Source organism: Pezoporus flaviventris, unplaced genomic scaffold (assembly GCF_033815535.1).
Source record: "Pezoporus flaviventris isolate CSIRO_AGI_PZ_B2104156 unplaced genomic scaffold, CSIRO_AGI_Pfla_v1 ptg000021l, whole genome shotgun sequence".
NCBI classification, from domain to species: domain Eukaryota; kingdom Metazoa; phylum Chordata; class Aves; order Psittaciformes; family Psittacidae; genus Pezoporus; species Pezoporus flaviventris.
The window spans coordinates 8,233,119-8,251,378 of record NW_026892569.1 but is presented as its reverse complement, the minus strand read 5'-3'; the positions used below and the strand labels follow the sequence as shown (position 1 = coordinate 8,251,378).

Genomic DNA, 18,260 nt, shown 5'->3' with positions numbered 1-18,260 from the left:
GTCTATCATTATATCTTGTTTTAAAATGTGTTGAGTGATTAGAGAGGAGTCAGTGCAAAAATAGCAACAGCTGTGACTGCCTGTGCTGACTGAAAATACGCAACCTTGTGTGCATTCAGACACATCAGGCTGGTGAAGCCACCCTATGGTAATGTCTGTAATGTCTGTTCAGAACTAGACTCACCAAAAAAACTATAACAATGATAACAGAACATTAGACAAATTAGGTCTTCTTTCTCCACTTACTCAATTCTCTTGGGCCACAAAATGTCTATATGCTCACCCTGGGTAAACTACAAGTGACAAGCTCCGGTCTTCTTTCTGTTCTCTTCCTCTAAGCCTCTACTACCAATTAAAAAAAAGAAAAAAAAGAAAAGGAAAAAAGCTCTCCTAGCTAAGTTTGCATCATGTGCATTTCCTTGTAGCATATATGTCCACCTGGATTTATATGCTCCTGGGTTTTCTGGTCTTTCAGAGCAGAGATGATGCCTTTCAGTGTTTTACAGAATGAACCATCATCTGGAGACTTACTCTCACTCACTGAAACCTCATCACAATAAGCGATAAACAGATAGCACTGCACTCTGATGATGCTTTCACGTTTTGAATTGGTTGAGGTCGTTCCCTTGGAAAAAAAGAAAAGAAATCACAAATGGGCTCTTCCCACCAAAGCCACTGTGAGATGCAGAGGGCATTTACTTCACATGAGCATAACCTATCAGTTGTAACTTCTTTCCCGCCCTCATACAGACAACCTACTACCTTTTCTGTCTTTAAATGTATTTGCTGATTAAGTTTGGTTTATTCATAATTTTGTGCCCTTTTCCAATAAGGGAATTCCTGTCATGGTCTTTCTACAGATTCTCAGGGTAAAAGCAAATCAACTATCGTATTTGCTTGTGGACAAAGCTTAGTGTCTTGGCTGAAAGCCATTTATAGAATGAACACATCAGTTGGAGGCCTTCCTTTCCAGTCTAAATGAGAAATTGCTCCTTTCATTATCTTTCATCTTTTAAATATGTTCCGATCTGATCTGAGCAGCTTTCAATGTTAGATTTATTCCTCTGCTTGTTCATTGACATTCTCATCCATGCTAATCAGTCTTCCTTTGTACATCTTGAGCATTATCTTTTTAATCAAGTTTATTTTCAGACCCCATTTCTTGGCTTTCATGGTCCAGTTCCTCCATTAATTCTTGCAGATGAAGTTTTTAGACCAGCATGATATCTGACAATCTGATTTACTTTTTTTTTTTTTTAATGCTGGGTGCTCATTTCTCTCATTCTAGATATTGCTTTTACAAAATTGCTATAGAATATCTGCAAATAGCTTTAAAACTGTAGTATCACATAATTTTATTACACTCTCTCTCCCCCTATAAATATAGACACACATGTACATATATAAATTATCCTACACAATTTAAGCATGTGGTGGATGTTTCACATTACTATGTGCTTCCTGGAGACACAAATAGTGTAACATTTTTCTGTGCTTAAGGTTTTCAAAGCTCTGACTTTTGAGTTTTTCTTCAGCCAAACAGCTATGTTCACGCAGTTCATGAATGCCATACAGAATAATAGTTAGGCCTATACTTGTTCTCCAGTAACTCATTAATCATTTGAATAGATCTCATTACAAAGCACCCAGAACAAAAACCCATCTGTTTTCATTGTTTAACCAGTCACTAGTGTGGCAATTCCTGCAGGAAGTATCTTTGCACATTTCATTTGGACTCAACCCCACCAAGCTTAAAGTCTTCTGGCCTGAGGCATCATTGAAACAGTCTGGAATCCACAACAACTTCTAACATTAGGGTTTCTTTTTGCTACCTGATTCACCACTGGTTCTGCTCCAAATTTGGGATTATAGAAAATGCCTGTAATGATCACACAAGGAAAATAACTAAGACACCAAAGGGATCCTCCAGAGGAGTAGGCAACTACTTCATTCACTCAGTTGCAGGGCTGAGGGTGGCTAAATAACCATTCCTGCTTGTGTTTCCTGCAAAGCTGAAAGGACTTCAACCAAAGAATAGAGACATTGTCCTGTCTTGCTTCATCCTCCTTCCAACATCATTTTCCCCCAGAAAATTACTCTACCACTTGTCTACCTGCTGTCTACTAGGAAAAAATTCTGTAGTATTTCAGGCAGGAGAGAAGATGGAAAAGCACCAGAGCAGCTAACTCTATACCCAGCATGCACCAAACCTCTTCATGTAGTGCAATCAGAGATTTTTCTACTAAAGGGATGCAGGTTGTAGCACGGTGAGCTTGCACCTTCTTCCTACAGTCCAAGCTTGCACCCTCCTGAATCTTTGTTGCCAAAATTGCCAGTTTCTGAGGACAGGCTTTACCTATTGAGCAGTTCTGTGGTAGTGCTATGTGACAGCACAGGCTCACTGAGCAGCTCCTCTCAGGCAATCATTTACTGCTTCCTCCATACTCCTATCTTCGTTTATGCACTCTGACTTTTTCCCCAGATTCAACGGAAATTCTGAGGGAAATTTGTCTCCATGCCCAGGACTCACAAAGGTCCCATAAATGGTTTAAATTATTACCTAATCCTGATTATTGAGTGTTTTGCCGCTTACCTAGAGTTTGCCAGGGTTTTAGTCCAAACTCAAAGCTTAAAGACTGCATCAGGCCTTGGAATGGAAATGGGCTTCTCCCTTTCTTGACTGAAAGTCTTGACTGCTGCCAGTAATGCCTGTCACTCCTCTCACATAAACATGCATTTCATCAAAAATTTTCATCCTCTAGCAAGTCACTGCTGCTGTAAGAGCACTGAACTGCATGGCAGTGTAAGAGACCACCAAAGCATCTTAACAGAAAAACAAAGTGAACAGGCTTGTAAAACCCAAGTGGCAGCTACAAGCCAAACACAGTGGGTGGCTTTCACCTGTTCTGCTCTAATGCCACAACAAGATTTATAGCAGATTCCCTGAACAGTTGCAGTTCAAGGTGCTGTTCTTCGCTTTCATTCTGGGATCTGCGTGCTTTGACATTATCAGCCTGCATTTTCCTGTGATCTGCAATTCAATATCAGGAAGGGCATACAAATCACAGGGGTGTTTGTCTGAGCAGATTAGCTAAAAGCATACCCAGCACCAGCACCCTGTTTCTTACCTTAATGAACAGTGTGATGGCAAAATCCTGGTCCATGCCCAAGGCCTGGTACATGCCCACTGGCTTCTCTTACGGGGAAAGGAGACTATAAGAGAGATTGATTTAAAATGTAAACTTTGTTTGCCTCCACTGCACAGCATCCGGCAAACAGATGTTAATGCTGAAGTTCCATTGTATTTTATTGTGGCTTGCCTTGATAGTGTTCAATTACACACATGTGAAAAATAAATAAAACCACATAAGCGCATGTCTGTTACAGCTCAGGCCAGTTAGTGTCAGGTCCCTTGTTTATTTTTTTAATTGAAGATGCTTAGGCATTTAATACTTTGAGACAGAAGGAGGTCTCTCTGTTGGCTTGTGTTCAGGCTCATTTGTATTCAAATCCACATTTTGGAACAAAGAATACAAAATGAGCACATACTGAAGTCAAATGATGAATCAGTCACTGAGCGTAGCTCTGGAACACACTGTGCATACAGTCTCACAGTACTGGGTTTGTGAAGCACTGTGCTTCAAGGGGGTAAATTCCCTTTGCTAAGTTAGGCTCTGCTCCAGCAGGCATTCATGCATGTGCTTAATTTTTAGCATAAAAGCTGTTCTACAAAAGCTGATGGAACTGTGCATGAATCTGAACAAACCTTCCAGTTTAGTGCATGTTGGATCAGGGCCACTGACTGTTATATAGCAATACGAAGGGGGAAACTTACTGAACAGAGACAGCATTTTTAGGACAGTGTCTCATTCTTCATCTGCTTTTCCCAAAGTTAACAATCAGACAGATCAGAATTGTATTTCCTTATTCAAACATGCTGCTATTTGTACACACTTAAAATTTTATGCAGTTTTACAGGTCTCAAGTGAAAAAAAAAGAAAAAAAAAGGATCAGGCAGTCAACAAAAAAAAGCTAATGTTTATCATTTTAATAAATATTTTGATGTTAAATTCAAAATTACATACTTCTACTGGAACAGAAACTGTTCATTTGGTTTCTTAACGTCAGTTCAAAATAAACAGGTTTGGATTTTATGTTTTGTTCGTTTGCTTTTGTTTTTAAGGAAAAGAAAGAGTTAGGTTTCTTTTTCCCCAAGGATAAAATGTTTTCCATGGAAAGAAAAAGGTTACAACAAAACCATACTAAAAGTTTTTTGTCCAGAAATGTTTTCCACAACTTAATACAACTTAGCAGCTACACATTGTACCACTGCCGTTCCTTATTTCTGTGGCATGCAATCTTTCTTCAAAATCTGTTGTCTTTTATCTATAGTGTGCATAAAAGATCTTTCAAGAAGTAATGCCAATTGCCAAAATACATGCATATTTAATATGCTGTGACATTTAAAAAGACTACAATTGCTTCTGAGAGAGGTACTGTAATTGTTTTACAGAATTAAATAGGAAATAAAAAGCTGGTGTATGGTGTATTATACATAATTGGCCAATCATCAAAATGACCAAATAAGTTCATGAGTCAGCCTGTGTGTTAAACACACCTAAGGAAGTGGCATAAGTTAACTAAGCTTCTGTATTTTATTTTCATTTCAAACCATATTACTAGAGCTGTAAGAGCTTGGGAAAAAACAGCCTGGCAGCACACACTTCTCCAAGAAGTGCTTCAAAATATAGAGCCTAGGGACAACTTCATTAAAGCCACTCACTGTTGCTTTTACATATGCCTCCAACTTTGAGTCAAGAAGTCCTGCCTCTCTGTGCCAAAAACTTAAGCAGGCATTTTTAAATTAACAGTTTAAAACATAATAATTGGAAGTTATATAGCACATGTCATCCCAAAGGATCCTGAAGCACTTCACAAAGCTATCAGACTAACTCCGTGACAGCCTCACAGCAGCCAAATATTTCCTGCCTTCAACTGCAGGTTTCCCTATGCAAAAGCAGTTAGAATTAGACCCCCCCAATAAAGTGAGGAAAGACGGATGTATGACAAAGTAACTAAACTTGTTGCTGGAGGATGAAATCAACTGCATTGTTCCCTGCAGAACACCGCTGTGCATCACACACAATTCTGACAGCAGGGGAAATATTCTGTTCTCATTGCAGAACTGCTACTCAGATTCTGATTGTCAACTACCAGACATTTCTCATTTCAAGCATTATTGGGAAAAGCAAGAGAGCGTTGAATTAAAGCATTAGCATCAATCTCTGCAATTCACCCATTCAACTCTGAATCTGCAAAAGATGTGCACCTGATTTATGAGCTGTAGATTTTGTCTGCAAACGCTACAGTTTTTATCTGATTTCCCCCCCAGTTACTCACTATCTGCAGCACAAGCTGAAATGTGATTAGAAGTCCTTCCCTTCTGAATGGGTTCAACAATGTAGAGGATTTATTCCTCTTTTTCTTTTTTTTTCAGTCTGTCTTTTCGGACAACTGCAAATCTCTACTGATATTATACATTATTTTCAGTGGCCAAAATCTAATATTATAAAATGAGGGCTAGAGATCTAAAATCATACAAGTTCTCTAGCAATTTTTCCATGCTTCGTACAATGCTTGTTCCTGAACTCAGATTAATTTGTTACAATAAAAAAATATAAATCAAAAGGTATTTCCCCAAACAGCTAGCTCTCCAAGGGTATATAATTTGTATACACAGTTTACTTAAACTATTCCACCTACAACTAAAATATAACTAATTCTGAGGTGAAAGGTTATCAGTGCATGTGACAGTATATGCTTAAATATTTACAGAAATTGTCACAAAGAATGAGCACTTAACCCAAAATATTTCTGTACCTTTTGAACTATGCAGACAAGATGGAAATATTCATGTCCTTCCTTAACAACCCGGGATTAAGCTTGTGCAAAACTCCCCCACCACATCCCTTACAGAGCTCCAATTTCCATCACAACACATAAGCTCTGAAGTTCATAGAAAAGGATGTATTTTGCAAAATGTCTTGAAGATGTATCAGCACACTGAGGCTTTTCTAGAAAGGGATGATATTAACAAGGGATTTATAGGCACCTGCCTCTACTCTTCAGAGTTAGAGGAGATGCCTTTGCTCATTTGAACTATAACATTATTGCACTGGAAAGAATTGTGCAAAGCATTCGACACTGTCCCACATGACATCCTTGTCTCTAAATTGGAGAGACATAAATTTGATGCATGGACCACTCGGTGGATAAAGAACTGGCTGGATGGCTGCACACAAAGAGTTGTGGTCAATGGCTCAATGTCCAGCTGGAGACCAGTAACGAGTGGTGTCTCTCAGGGATTGGTGTTGGGACCGGTCTTGTTCCACGTCTTTGTCGCTGACATGGACAGTGGGACTGAGTGCGCCCTCAGCAAGTTTGCTGATGACACCAAGCTGTGTGGTTCGGTTGATACCCTGGAGGGAAGGAATGCCATCCAGAGGGACCTTGACACGCTTGTGAGGTGGGCTGATGCCAACCTCATGAAGTTTAACCATGACAAGTGCAAGGTCCTACACCTGGGTCAGAGCAATCCCAGGCACAGCTACAGGTTGGGCAGAGAAGAGATTCAGAGCAGCCCAAGGAGAAGGACTTGGGGGTGTTGGTTGATGAGAAAATGAACATGAGCCGGCTTCAGTGAGCGCTTGCAGCCCAGAAAGCCAACCGTATCCTGGGCTGCATCAAAAGGAGTGTGACCAGCAGGTCGAAGGAGGTGATCCTGCCCTTTACTCTGCTCTTGTGAGACCTCACTTGCAGTATTGTGTGCAGTTCTGGTGTCCTCAACATGAAAAGGACATGGAACTGTTGGAACAAGTCCAGAGGAGGCCACGAGGATGATCAGGGGACTGGAGCACCTCCCGTATGAAGACAGGCTGAGAAAGTTGGGGCTTTTCAGCCTGGAGAAGAGAAGGCTGCGTGGAGACGTCATAGCAGCCTTCCAGGATCTGAAGGGGGGCCTCTAGGGATGCTGGGAATGGACTCTTCATTAGGGACTGTAGTGATAGGACAAGGGGTAACGGGTTAAAACTTAAACAGGGGAAGTTTAGATTGGATATAAGGAAGAAGTTCTTTACTGTAAGGGTGGTGAGGCACTGGAATGGGTTGCCCAGGGAAGTTGTAAATGCTCCATCCCTGGCGGTGTTCAAGGCCAGGTTGGACAGAGCCTTGGGTAGCATGGTTTAGTATGAGGTGTCCCTGCCCATGGCAGGGGAGTTGAAACTTGATGATCTTAAGGTCCTTTCCAACCTTAACTATTCTATGATTCTATAAGTCTATAGTCCAAAGCTATAGAAAAGCTAGTTTGGAGTTTTTTAAATCAAAACTAGTGTATTAAATTCAGTATGGAAGCTAATACCTGTAGATGACAAAGCAGCAGAACCCTGAGCTATTGCAACATCAGCTATTAAGTAGGTGACACTGTTCTTTATCAATCTACTTTTCTGGAGCTACGGTTTAATCAAATGTGCACTGCAGCTGCCTTACCTGGAAGTGGCAAAGGCTCCTGGACCACGTCAGAAAGAAACAGTTAAACTCTTTGCCGGGCACAAACCTGACCCAAAGAAGAATCCTGACCAAGCATCCTTAAGAAAGGTCGGAAACACCACACTGGCCACATCACCTCTTCCCACTCCCAAGCCCCCCCCCCCCCCCCCCAGACTCTACATCTATACCTTCAGATATATTAGGAACACCCTGTAAAGGTCCCCCTCTGACCTCAGACTTACCCCACTCAGAACTAGGCACAAAATGCTGCTGGCTAAATTGGACATGGTGTTGTTTTAAAGCTGGGTGGCATTAGCCAACTGAAAACCTTTCAGACCCTACCTCCTAATTAAGGGCTTCTCTACACTGGGAAATTTACCAGCATAGTTACAGTGGCTTAATTATAACTGTTAGAATTGGGATATAAATATAACTTTCTATTTGAACATTCATACATGGACTATGAGTGCTTACCTCTGGTTTAGCTTATGTCACTTTGAAAGCTCTTTCAGGAGAAAAAGATATCTTTATTCCATACTATATATATCCAAAGGAGGACTTATACTGGCCAGGCTGGTGTAATTACACCTGGTATAATTATACGAGTATAACCAAGCAAGCAAATGTTCCCCTGCAGAAAATCCTTCCTAGCACAGTCATGTACGTTGAGAGGACGAGAAAGCAGAAGGAAGCCTGTGGAGTCGCACATGACCATCTCCTCAGGAAGGAAGTGCCCATCAGCACTGGCTGAAACTGTGCAGCAGGGGATGAGGACTGGCAGTGGAGATAATATTTGAAATTACAGTAGGTAATACAGGAAGCACCAGCTACAAATACTTTGACTTGGCAATTATACTTGTGGAAAGTGCTGGCAATCAATAAGCAGAATTGATCAAGGATTCTACTCAATTCTTAGTGAAATAGTAGCCCTTGTAATATCTGATACACTGGATCAGAGCAGGAAAGCATGCCGGCTGCTCAGTGCTCCTTAAAAGACCCTCATGCAAAAATATAAGCTTATATGATGTACATAGGAGTCAGTTTTAATATTCTACTTCCTCTAATTAGGAAGCAAAGAAGCATCTACAGTGTGTATGTGGCATCTCTATTATTTGTTTCTTTCACTAATAATTTCCTGACATGTTAAATTCTTATGTACAGATATGGCACTCCATGCAATTAATGTTACTCTACATACTGACAGCTGTGCACAGAAACTGGAATCTTTTTGCGTTCATGGAATATTGAAAAAAATGAGAAAATGAATTCAAATTTTTAAAGAAACATGTTTAAACTAACATTTCACTTAGCATTATCCATTATTTCCTATTATCCATTTATTCAATTATTATCCATTTATTCCATTATTATCCATTTAGTATCCATTAGTATCCATTATCTCAACAGAAAAATAATAAAAAATAATTGTAATAATAATTCTAAGAGTATTCTGAAGAATACACATTTCTCTTCATAACAAACCATTTAATACTAGCAACATGCAATGCTTCATAAGCTCTTTGCAAGACAGAGAAAAAAGAAAATAGTATCATTTGCTGTCAATTAGACAGCTTTAACTCTTTGTTTCTCCTTATCCCATTGAATCAAATAGATCTCACCTGGTAGAGGGCTGTCTTCTACAGACAGAAAATTAGCTAGACTCTTTTCTCAGCAGTAGGCTTTCTGAATCTCTTTAACAATTCTGTTCAAAAACCCTTTGCTTATATTTGCATGGTCTCAGTTGCTTATGATTGCTAAAGTTTAAGAACTCCACAGAAACCAATTCCACCTGGAACAGGGATACAGAGCCCATGGCATTGGTGAAGATAGAATGACATATGGCTAACTTTGGAAATCCAGGAAATCATCTCCTGAAAACTCAGGAAGATTTACGCCTTTCTAATCCAATCATAATTCACTTCCACAAAACATGGAATGAAATCCACAGAGAATCATCCAAGGAAATTCTTCGAGCAGACATATGGGGAAATTCCTCAGTAAAGGTAAAAGGTCATATATTAACCTGAGACAACTGAATAAAAAAAATAATCATGGTTTCCAATCCTTATAAGAATAGTCATTTTCTGAGAACTTTATAGGTAAAAGGGGGAAAACACAGAAGCACTATAGATAAAACAGCAATTCTTCTTGCAATTGTGCTAATGAAGAAGCTAAATTCACTGCAATTGAAGAAGTTAGCACAGGAGTGAGCTTGAACCAGCAGGTCTTAAGAGCCAGGAGGCTAACAGATAAGTAAAAACTCTGCTAAGAAAACCAAAATGTAAGTTGCAGAAGCCCAGAAACAGTGAGATTCCATTTGTCAGTGCCCACCTCAAACACCCACTGCTTGCAGTAGAATACAGAATCAAGACCATATACGCTTATTTTTTCTGGCTGAAATTGCTGTAAATAGGTGTCATTGCTCCTTTCTGATACAGCTTCCAGCAAACTCAGTGGAAACAGAAGGAAAAATAGCTTTTTGTTACAGTCAAGCCTCAAGATAAATCTGGCGTCTTTTCTTTCCCTGAAACTAAAGGAAAGATGAATTTACAGGTAAATCTTAAAGCACTATACTCTGTACTGCATTTAAGAACATAATTTTAAAGTGCACTGTGGAATTCAATTACCTGTAAATGGCCCTGCAAAGCCACTTCAAGTGGAGCACAAGTGCTAAAAACCACATTATGTGAATGAATAAATAGGAACTGAATCTAATTCTCTCCAACAATTCCTCGAAAAATATTAAGCGAAAGCAAACAGAGCTGGAAAAAATACTCATCTGAGGCTTCTCAATAGATGTTCTTTTCTAATCTTTTCCCCACAGCCCATACATTAGACACTTTAGAGGCAGTCCACGAGGGAGGACAGATGGAAAGAAATGTAGGGAGCTTTTTTGTGCAGTGCATGGATAGAGGGAACATTGCCTCACTCTTCAAATTCACTGGGGAGGGAAAGGAGACAAGGATTTACATTCTCTGTTGAAGACTGGACCAGAAGATTGTGAAAGAGTTATGCTGTCACTTGAGAAGCCAGCTTGAAATATACATGGCCCATAATATTCCATGAATTATTGCACTCCAGTGCGTAGGTATAGACTAGGTTAAGAGGGTGTAATCAGAACCAGAAAGTGAGGACGTTCTAGGATGACATGCTGCTTATCAGTATCTGTGCAAGTAACATAATGCTCTTTACAACGTAACTTTTTTCCAGAACTATAATGTATACAATTATACATACATATATATACATACTCACACATCCCCTAATAGTACTTTGAAACCAATCTTTCTGGTTCTAATGGTAGCAGGCTATATGTAAAACTCAAAAAATATTAATTGAGCTCTTCATCTTTTTGATCTGATGCTAGGGTTTGGTGGTTTGCTGGGTGTTTTAGGATTTTTTTCAGAACTCATGAAAAAAAAATAAGTAGGAATAGAAACACAAAATGGAAGAATTTAAAAGGACCTAGAGCCCTATAAGCTACAGCAGAAAAGATCCATCATGATAAAACTATGGAGAAGAAACAGATGTGGAGTACAGCAGTCTCCAAAGACTGGAACAAAAAATGATAGGTCAATTTTATATCCATTTGCTCTCTCTTTTCTTCTTCATGAATGCTGTGACTGTGTTTCCTCAGTCATTATTTGGCTATTAGAAAAAAAAAAAAAAAGCAAAACATGATCTACTGATGTGTGTTGTCTGTTTGATAAGCACCTGCTTTTTCATTTATATGATATGAAAACCTCTTCCAGAAGACAGAGCAGGTAATAGAAATTCATGTTTCTAGAAGTTTCAAAGCAAATGGGCCCAGAGGCTTGTTGGGAGTACTTTGCAATGTTACATGGTTATTTAGCTATATTAAGGCTTTAAGAATAACTTAATACTCTTTTCTTCTATCAAGTAGTCTTTTCAGGATATTACACTTCAGGTCTTATAGGCACCATTCAAGATTTCCCTTTTTTGAGAGAAAATTGAACTTCTGATAAGCATGATGAACACAACATACGTTAAGAATTATTTTTCAAATCAGCTTCTATATTTAAAGCATTGATCTTAACAGATATTTCACATGAAGGACTTTATATGCTCCAAGCTAAATTTCACTAAAGATATGTGAAATATACCTGTGCCTATATCCCTGCTATTTCTATTAAAAAATTGATAAGAGTCTAGTAGCATTTGCAGGAGATATTTTTCACTTGATTTCTTATTCAGTGGCAATTTTAATGATCAGCCTACCTTGTCTCAGGACAGCGTAGTTTAATAGGCTGCATATGAAGGTAACAGGTAAAATTCTTTGGGACCGTATCTTCACATCATTTCCACACAACTGGCTGAATGACTAGGCTTCTCCATTTTAATTCCTGATTTGATTGACGTAACATTTCTGGGGCAAAGTATTTACAGCCCAGTCAGGTCAAGCGATAGACTACTTCCACTTCCCGACTGAAATAGAAATGTAAAATCTCAAGGGATTCACATCCTGAGCTTCGTGCATTTACATCTCCCAAACCGTAAAATCAGGACAATAAGGGAAAACAGTTTAAGAACCCTCTGCTGAAACAAGACCAAACCTAGCTCAGCGGGTAGCTTGTCTTTTTGTTTTGCTATTTTTCAGAATTTACTCCAAGCCAAGTTCCCTCCTCTGTTCCATTGTCTTCAATTGCTTCAGCTTTGAATCTCACTTGTTCTGGTTTGCGCTCATTCTTGGATTAACACCTAAACAAGCTGAATCTAATAGGCCTTACCTGTTCATAGGTAGTTTTATCAGTAGGTCTATGTGAAAGCAAGAATATTTCCAAGAACATTGCTTGGGTACTTCTACTGACTGCTACAGCAGAAGGAAAAATGTTTCTTTCTTCGCTTTCAAAAGGCCATAATATTTCCTTTCTATGCCAGACATGTAACAGGGGATTTTTCTTCTTGCACAAGACTGAGGCAATAGCTGAATGGGCAGGGAAAGCAGTCTAAAGCTCAAAGGTTTTTTTCTGTTTATTTTTCTGATAGAGTCTTTAATTTTTTTTGCATTAGTATATTCTCCACTAATCTTAAATCTGTCAGATACTAATGAAGATAGGGTTGCTGTATTTGGAAAGGAATGGGCAGGACAAATTTCCAGGTTTTCTGCCATGAATATCTGAAGGATAAAGCCTTCTTCTATCAAATAAAGCAGTTAAGAAATTCATGGTGTGTCCTAATCTGAAACAGCATTGCCTAGAGGTCCCAAATGCAGAGCTGAAAATATGCAACAATCTTTGGTGCATTAGGAGTTGTAGATCATTTACATGCTTGGCAAGGCTGTTTAAGATCATTGTTTACCGTTAAGAAGTTTTCATGTGTTTATTGAAAAATATGTTAAATGTGTATCTTCTATTAGAAAAAAACCTTTCAAGATAGACAAATGCAAATACATAATGACTGCCATATGTCAAAAGGATTTCATGGTTAAAAAACGGACTTAAGCACTGCCTCTCTAAGTTCTCATAAACCCAAGTTTTTAAAGTTTTTTTCTTTTAAATAAAATCAGGAGGTTTTTTTTGCCAAGAAAGTTTTATCAGTGGAAAATAACAATTCTTGACCTTCGTATCTCACAGAATATTTATTTTCCTACAGAGATCTCTGCTTTTATCATTACTAGTAGACCTTAAGGATAGTAACGATATATTCCGTATTGAGTCCATACTTGTATGAATTTAAGTGTATCACATTAACTTCAGGGTTTAAGCTGAAGTCAAAATAGTCTTTGTTCACCATTACTCCAGAGAAGAGATTTCCTGGGAGTTCTTGAAGTTATCTGGATTTGGACTTTGAAACACTGAAGAAAAAAAAGCAGCAAAAATGTCTGCTTTAAAACAAAATGCCCTTCTGAAACCCACAAAGACCTGATGAATGGAAATCACAAGTCTCCATTATCCCTAGGTTTTGTGTCTTGTTCTTTTGAATATGTTAGAGATAATGAAATTGCAAATTAATTGTGGCTCTGTTTTGTTTTTTTATGCTTAGAAACTAGCAATGCAAGTAGATTATTTTTTCCCTAAATATTTCACTCACATCTGTAGACATGAAACAGATGTACCTAAACAGCTTTATTAACTATAACGGATAATAAAATATTGCCAGGAACTTGGAATTATATCTTAACTATTGCACATATCACAGTAAAGTCTCAGAGACAGTGATCCAGGAATGCAGCTGGCTGGTTACAAATTAATTCTATCTATTTTTTCCCCACAAACAACATGGGCAAATGAAAAATAATCTTTCATTTTCCAGCTAAAACCAACTGACCAGTGCCAAAATACTAACAAAGAAATGACACAAAACAATTCTTTATTTCCTGTCTCAGGAGCCATCTGCACATTTGCATGCCTGCCAAAAGCATTCTCGATTAGCTCAGCTATCCCAACTAGTCCCAACTAGCTTTCTATATTAAACATTTAGCACTCTTCCTAAGACATTTAAATAGTTTATTTAAAACACTTCTTGCTATGAACTGAAATCTGATCTTCCCTTTCTCCTGGAAGTGAAATACTCAGTGTGTTAAAGCTGCAAACTAAATCCTAACATAGTCAAACAAACCCAAAATTAACCACTTGAACTTCTGGTATTAAGGTTCAAATTTGACTTAGAATTGTCAAGTGTAACCTTTTCTTACAAGGCTGCTTTAAACACATATAAGTACAGTTCAAGAACACATCTGGAACAAAAAAGCCATCTTTCAAGTTTGATCTTACAGAGGCCCTACTAGCTGTCAACTCCTTATAACCTTTTGATAAAAGAATTCAAGTGAGATAACCAAAGTCTGCACTACCTGAATGAACTAGAGCTCAACTCTTCAACAAGCATCTTGGATTTTGCAGCACTTTGACATGATAAACTGCAAATTCAGGCTCGATTCCATTTAACATAAAGATAACAAAAGACTTTCAGTTAATAAATGAAAATATCACAGGGAATACAGTTGTTTTTGTGTCACTTAATACTGTATTAATTTTTTTTAATACTATTTTGTCAATTTGGGGTGAATTACCTACCTACAACTCTCTCTGCAGGCACATACCCCATATGCTGCTCAGTTTGCAGCAGAGCAGAGAACAAATGTGAGATTTGACACCTTGTGAGGTGTTAGAGGCTATCTTGACATAAACACAATTAATTGGTTATTTCTGCCACATTGATGAGCAATCAAATCTGTAAAACTGTTGAAATGAAAATTGTCTTCTTAAGGTGTTAGCACCTCATCTCTTGGTTGGCTGTACCAATTCACATACTGGCTACTTTTAAGTAAGGCCACTGTCAGACTTTGGAGAAAATAATTATAACTCTGTAATGATTTTTTTTCTGTTTAAGAAAGAGCAGTTTTCTTTTTAAATTACAGAACTAAAGGAACCTTCAGTAATTAGATATTTAACATATCCACGCATGGGAACGCAGTGCTTTCACAATGAAAGAGCGTGCCTTGTTTATCCTCATTTCAGTTGGAATTAGATCTAGCTCTGAAAACGAAGTTTCGTGTTCATAAAACTGATCATTGAGCAGCCATTTGGCATTTAAAAAATATTTTAAAATATATTGCATACATTTTGTTAATATTGGTTACTGAAGGGTAGTATAGCTTTTTTATATTATTATTACTATTTTTAACCTGCACCTAAATTAACACTAACACAAAAATGCCTCTTGTTCTAACTCTAATGCAACGAAACTCAATGGCTTCTTCCTAGATTAGCAATGTCCTTTGAAATTCTTCAAAGCATCTGGTGGACAGAACTGCGGACTTTTAAAATAATTTCTAGTGGAATTGCAAAAAATAAAATAACATTGGCTTTGCTGACCAATATAACAAGAAGAAGGAAAAAAAAGTCTGAAAGAGTTGGAAGCATATCCTTCTACTCAGACCATCGCAAGAATACACTATGACTTTGTATATCCAACTTATAGCATCCATGTCCAAAAGTATTCTTAGGAAGAAACATAGGACTGAATCTTGAAAATGAGGTAAATTCTCCCAAGGAACTATAGCTAGAATATTATTCCATTGGAAGAAATATGATCTGACCCTAATGGCTAAAGGCTAAAGACGAGACAGAAGAAAATTGCCTTCAGACTGGATTGGGATAAATTCCAGTGAGATCTTCTGAAGATGTTGTATATGGGAACCACATCTCTCTCAGTAGATAAATGGGAGCTGGACCTGTCAGAATGAGTACATCTTTGTAAAACAGATAAATAGCAAGTCAGCTAAATACGAACTTGAAACCTTTCTAACCATGGGGAAGAACTTGGACAAGAAGAAAAAAATCATGCTAATGGAAGTATCTTAGCACAGGGAAAAGAATAATCAAGTAGGAAAATTAAATAAACAATACTTTCTAGAGTTGAAAGACACTGATGCACCATTCTGCAGAAACTTTCCAACTGCAAATGCCTTTTTACATTAAAGTTGCATGAGTTGGAAAGTCCCAAGATGCAAAAGCCCTTGGAGGCCATAAAAGGGCTCACAAAACAAATGGAAATAACTGGCATCTTCTAGCCACGGATGTTTTGAGCCAAACCTCTAACTTGCCTTTTGAACCCAAAGGACCAGTGCCTTGTTCTGGGGGTTCTTGAGATCAGAAAAAAACTGAATCAGTCTCTTGGAGCTATTTAGGCAATGAAACAAACACGGCTGCTTTTAATATCTTCTTGCCTTAGGCAACCACCTGTTTCACCTAGGATATATATTGCAGAATTGGCCCTGGCAGCAAAATGTAGTGGGTCAGGCAGTCCCAGTGTCACAAAAAACAATGAGAGGAGATAGCACAGCTGCAGAAACCTGCCTGAGGCTTTCTGGCTTACAGGATTTTAAAGGACTGTTTGCAGCATTGACAGTTATGGGCAGATAGTTTTCCCACACAAAGCTACTAAAAATGGTGTGTCCGTGGCCAGTCCTGCTCCCCCAGACAACTTTTGCTGTATTAAGATTAAAGGAAGAGGCAGCAGATGGGGCTAATAAGTTGAAAATCAATGCCATTAACAAAGTGAAAAAAAAACCCAAACCAAAACAAAACAAAGCCTCCACAAAAGCAAAACCAGGAAGCCGAAACTTTCAGCAATACCTCTTGCTGCATAGAAACAGATTTTACAGTTGTGCTGGTTCTCCCTGGACTTGACCTCAGGTTCAAGGAAATAAAAAATATAGATGGTGTCTGAATTTGCTGTTTATTAAAAGTACGTATCATTTACATATATGCAGCTGTATGTATGCATTCGTATACATCCGTGTTTTGGTATTGATTACATCGGATTTTGGATCAGAGCTTGCATGATATTTTCAGAATTTCAGAGAGTAGCACTAGTAAGGTTACGAAATTTAATTCCTTCTCAGTGTTACAGAGCTAATGATGACACACAGACTGGTAAACTTAACAGCAGTCAGGAACATTCCAATGCATTAGAATGAGATCAGATTTTCTGTAAAACTTTCGAACAGTCCTTGGCATGCTTTCAGCCTGTGTCAGCTAGCTCTGTCCCATAAAACTCATAATCATTGTTTCTGTGTTTGGATGTCGACTGCATTGCAGCTACTCCGTTTTGAAGACCAAGAAATCTTACTAGCATATACACACGCCACTTAGTTGGCCTCAGTGCCAAGAAATGTTTCCAGACAGACTCACATAACCAGTGTAGATGCAGCCAATTGGTTCAAATAAATCAATTCAAAGAGATCTGACAGCATTATCACTGGCATACTGTTGATCTATCACATGCACTCATGACTGATGTTTGAAACTGAGAAAAAGCCACACAAATGTTAGTGACTGAATACACTCAACTGAATAGGAGAACCTGTTCAGGCAAAGATCCATAAATATGAACCCAAGGCAACATCTCTATTTCTCCTAAACTGCTGGCTTTACATACCTAAATTCACATTGCATCAAAAACTTCGAAAGGAATAAATAGAAAATTAAATAGACTTCTTAATTAGCAAAAAATAGTGACTCATAAGTGTTTTTACACTTAGCAACTTATTTGGACTATTCTGTTTTACATAGTAACTTGTTTATGTACACCAGCACATTCTGCCTTTAAAACTTTGTCTTAATGTATGAAAATGAACTGTCACATTTCTCTGAGCAATATTCATTTACATATCCACATTTCAATCTCTTTCACAATATTAATTTAGACTGTCATATTTTAATCGCTGTTGTTACTCCCTGGCTCCTTTCTAATTACAGAACTGTTCACCCCTTTCCAAAATTAACGATGAATTATTATTAGACATTTTAATCTTGGTTCAGTAGAAATAAATTTTTTCCTTTAATGTATTTCTTTTCTTTGCAAGAGCAATGATAATTTATACATCAGACAGTGCAGGCATTTGTATGCAGAGCTTTTCAATGGCTCTAATGAGAAAGATTTTTCTTTTCAACTTCTAATAAAAGGAAAAATCACCTGGACTCTATTGGTTTATAAACATTTCCCATTTCAATTGCATTGAGAAAGAACAAGCACCAGACATACAAAATCATTATAAGTCTATACTGTTGCTGATTCTGGAAAATCAGAAGGAAAATCAGAAACTAAAATACATTATAAATAAAGTATTGAGATTAATTTTGGGAAGAATGGTAGAGGGTAAGGGGGAATGATGCTTAGAGCAAAACCAAGCAAAGAACTGCAGGATATCTGTGTCGCTCCAAGTGTAGAAAATGCCTTGAATTCCCAAT

The 18,260-nt window shown here is 38.0% G+C and overlaps 1 long non-coding RNA gene across 1 annotated transcript in view; it reads left to right on the top strand.

Moving 5' to 3' along the window:
- Positions 1-6,288: 6,288 nt before the first annotated feature.
- The window catches only part of LOC133270559 (uncharacterized), a 985,299-nt gene continuing 973,327 nt past the window's right edge, over positions 6,289-18,260 (top strand). Inside the window, exon 1 of the long non-coding RNA XR_009743826.1 lies at positions 6,289-7,176. This is a non-coding gene — a long non-coding RNA (uncharacterized LOC133270559). The remainder of the gene's footprint in view (positions 7,177-18,260) is intronic.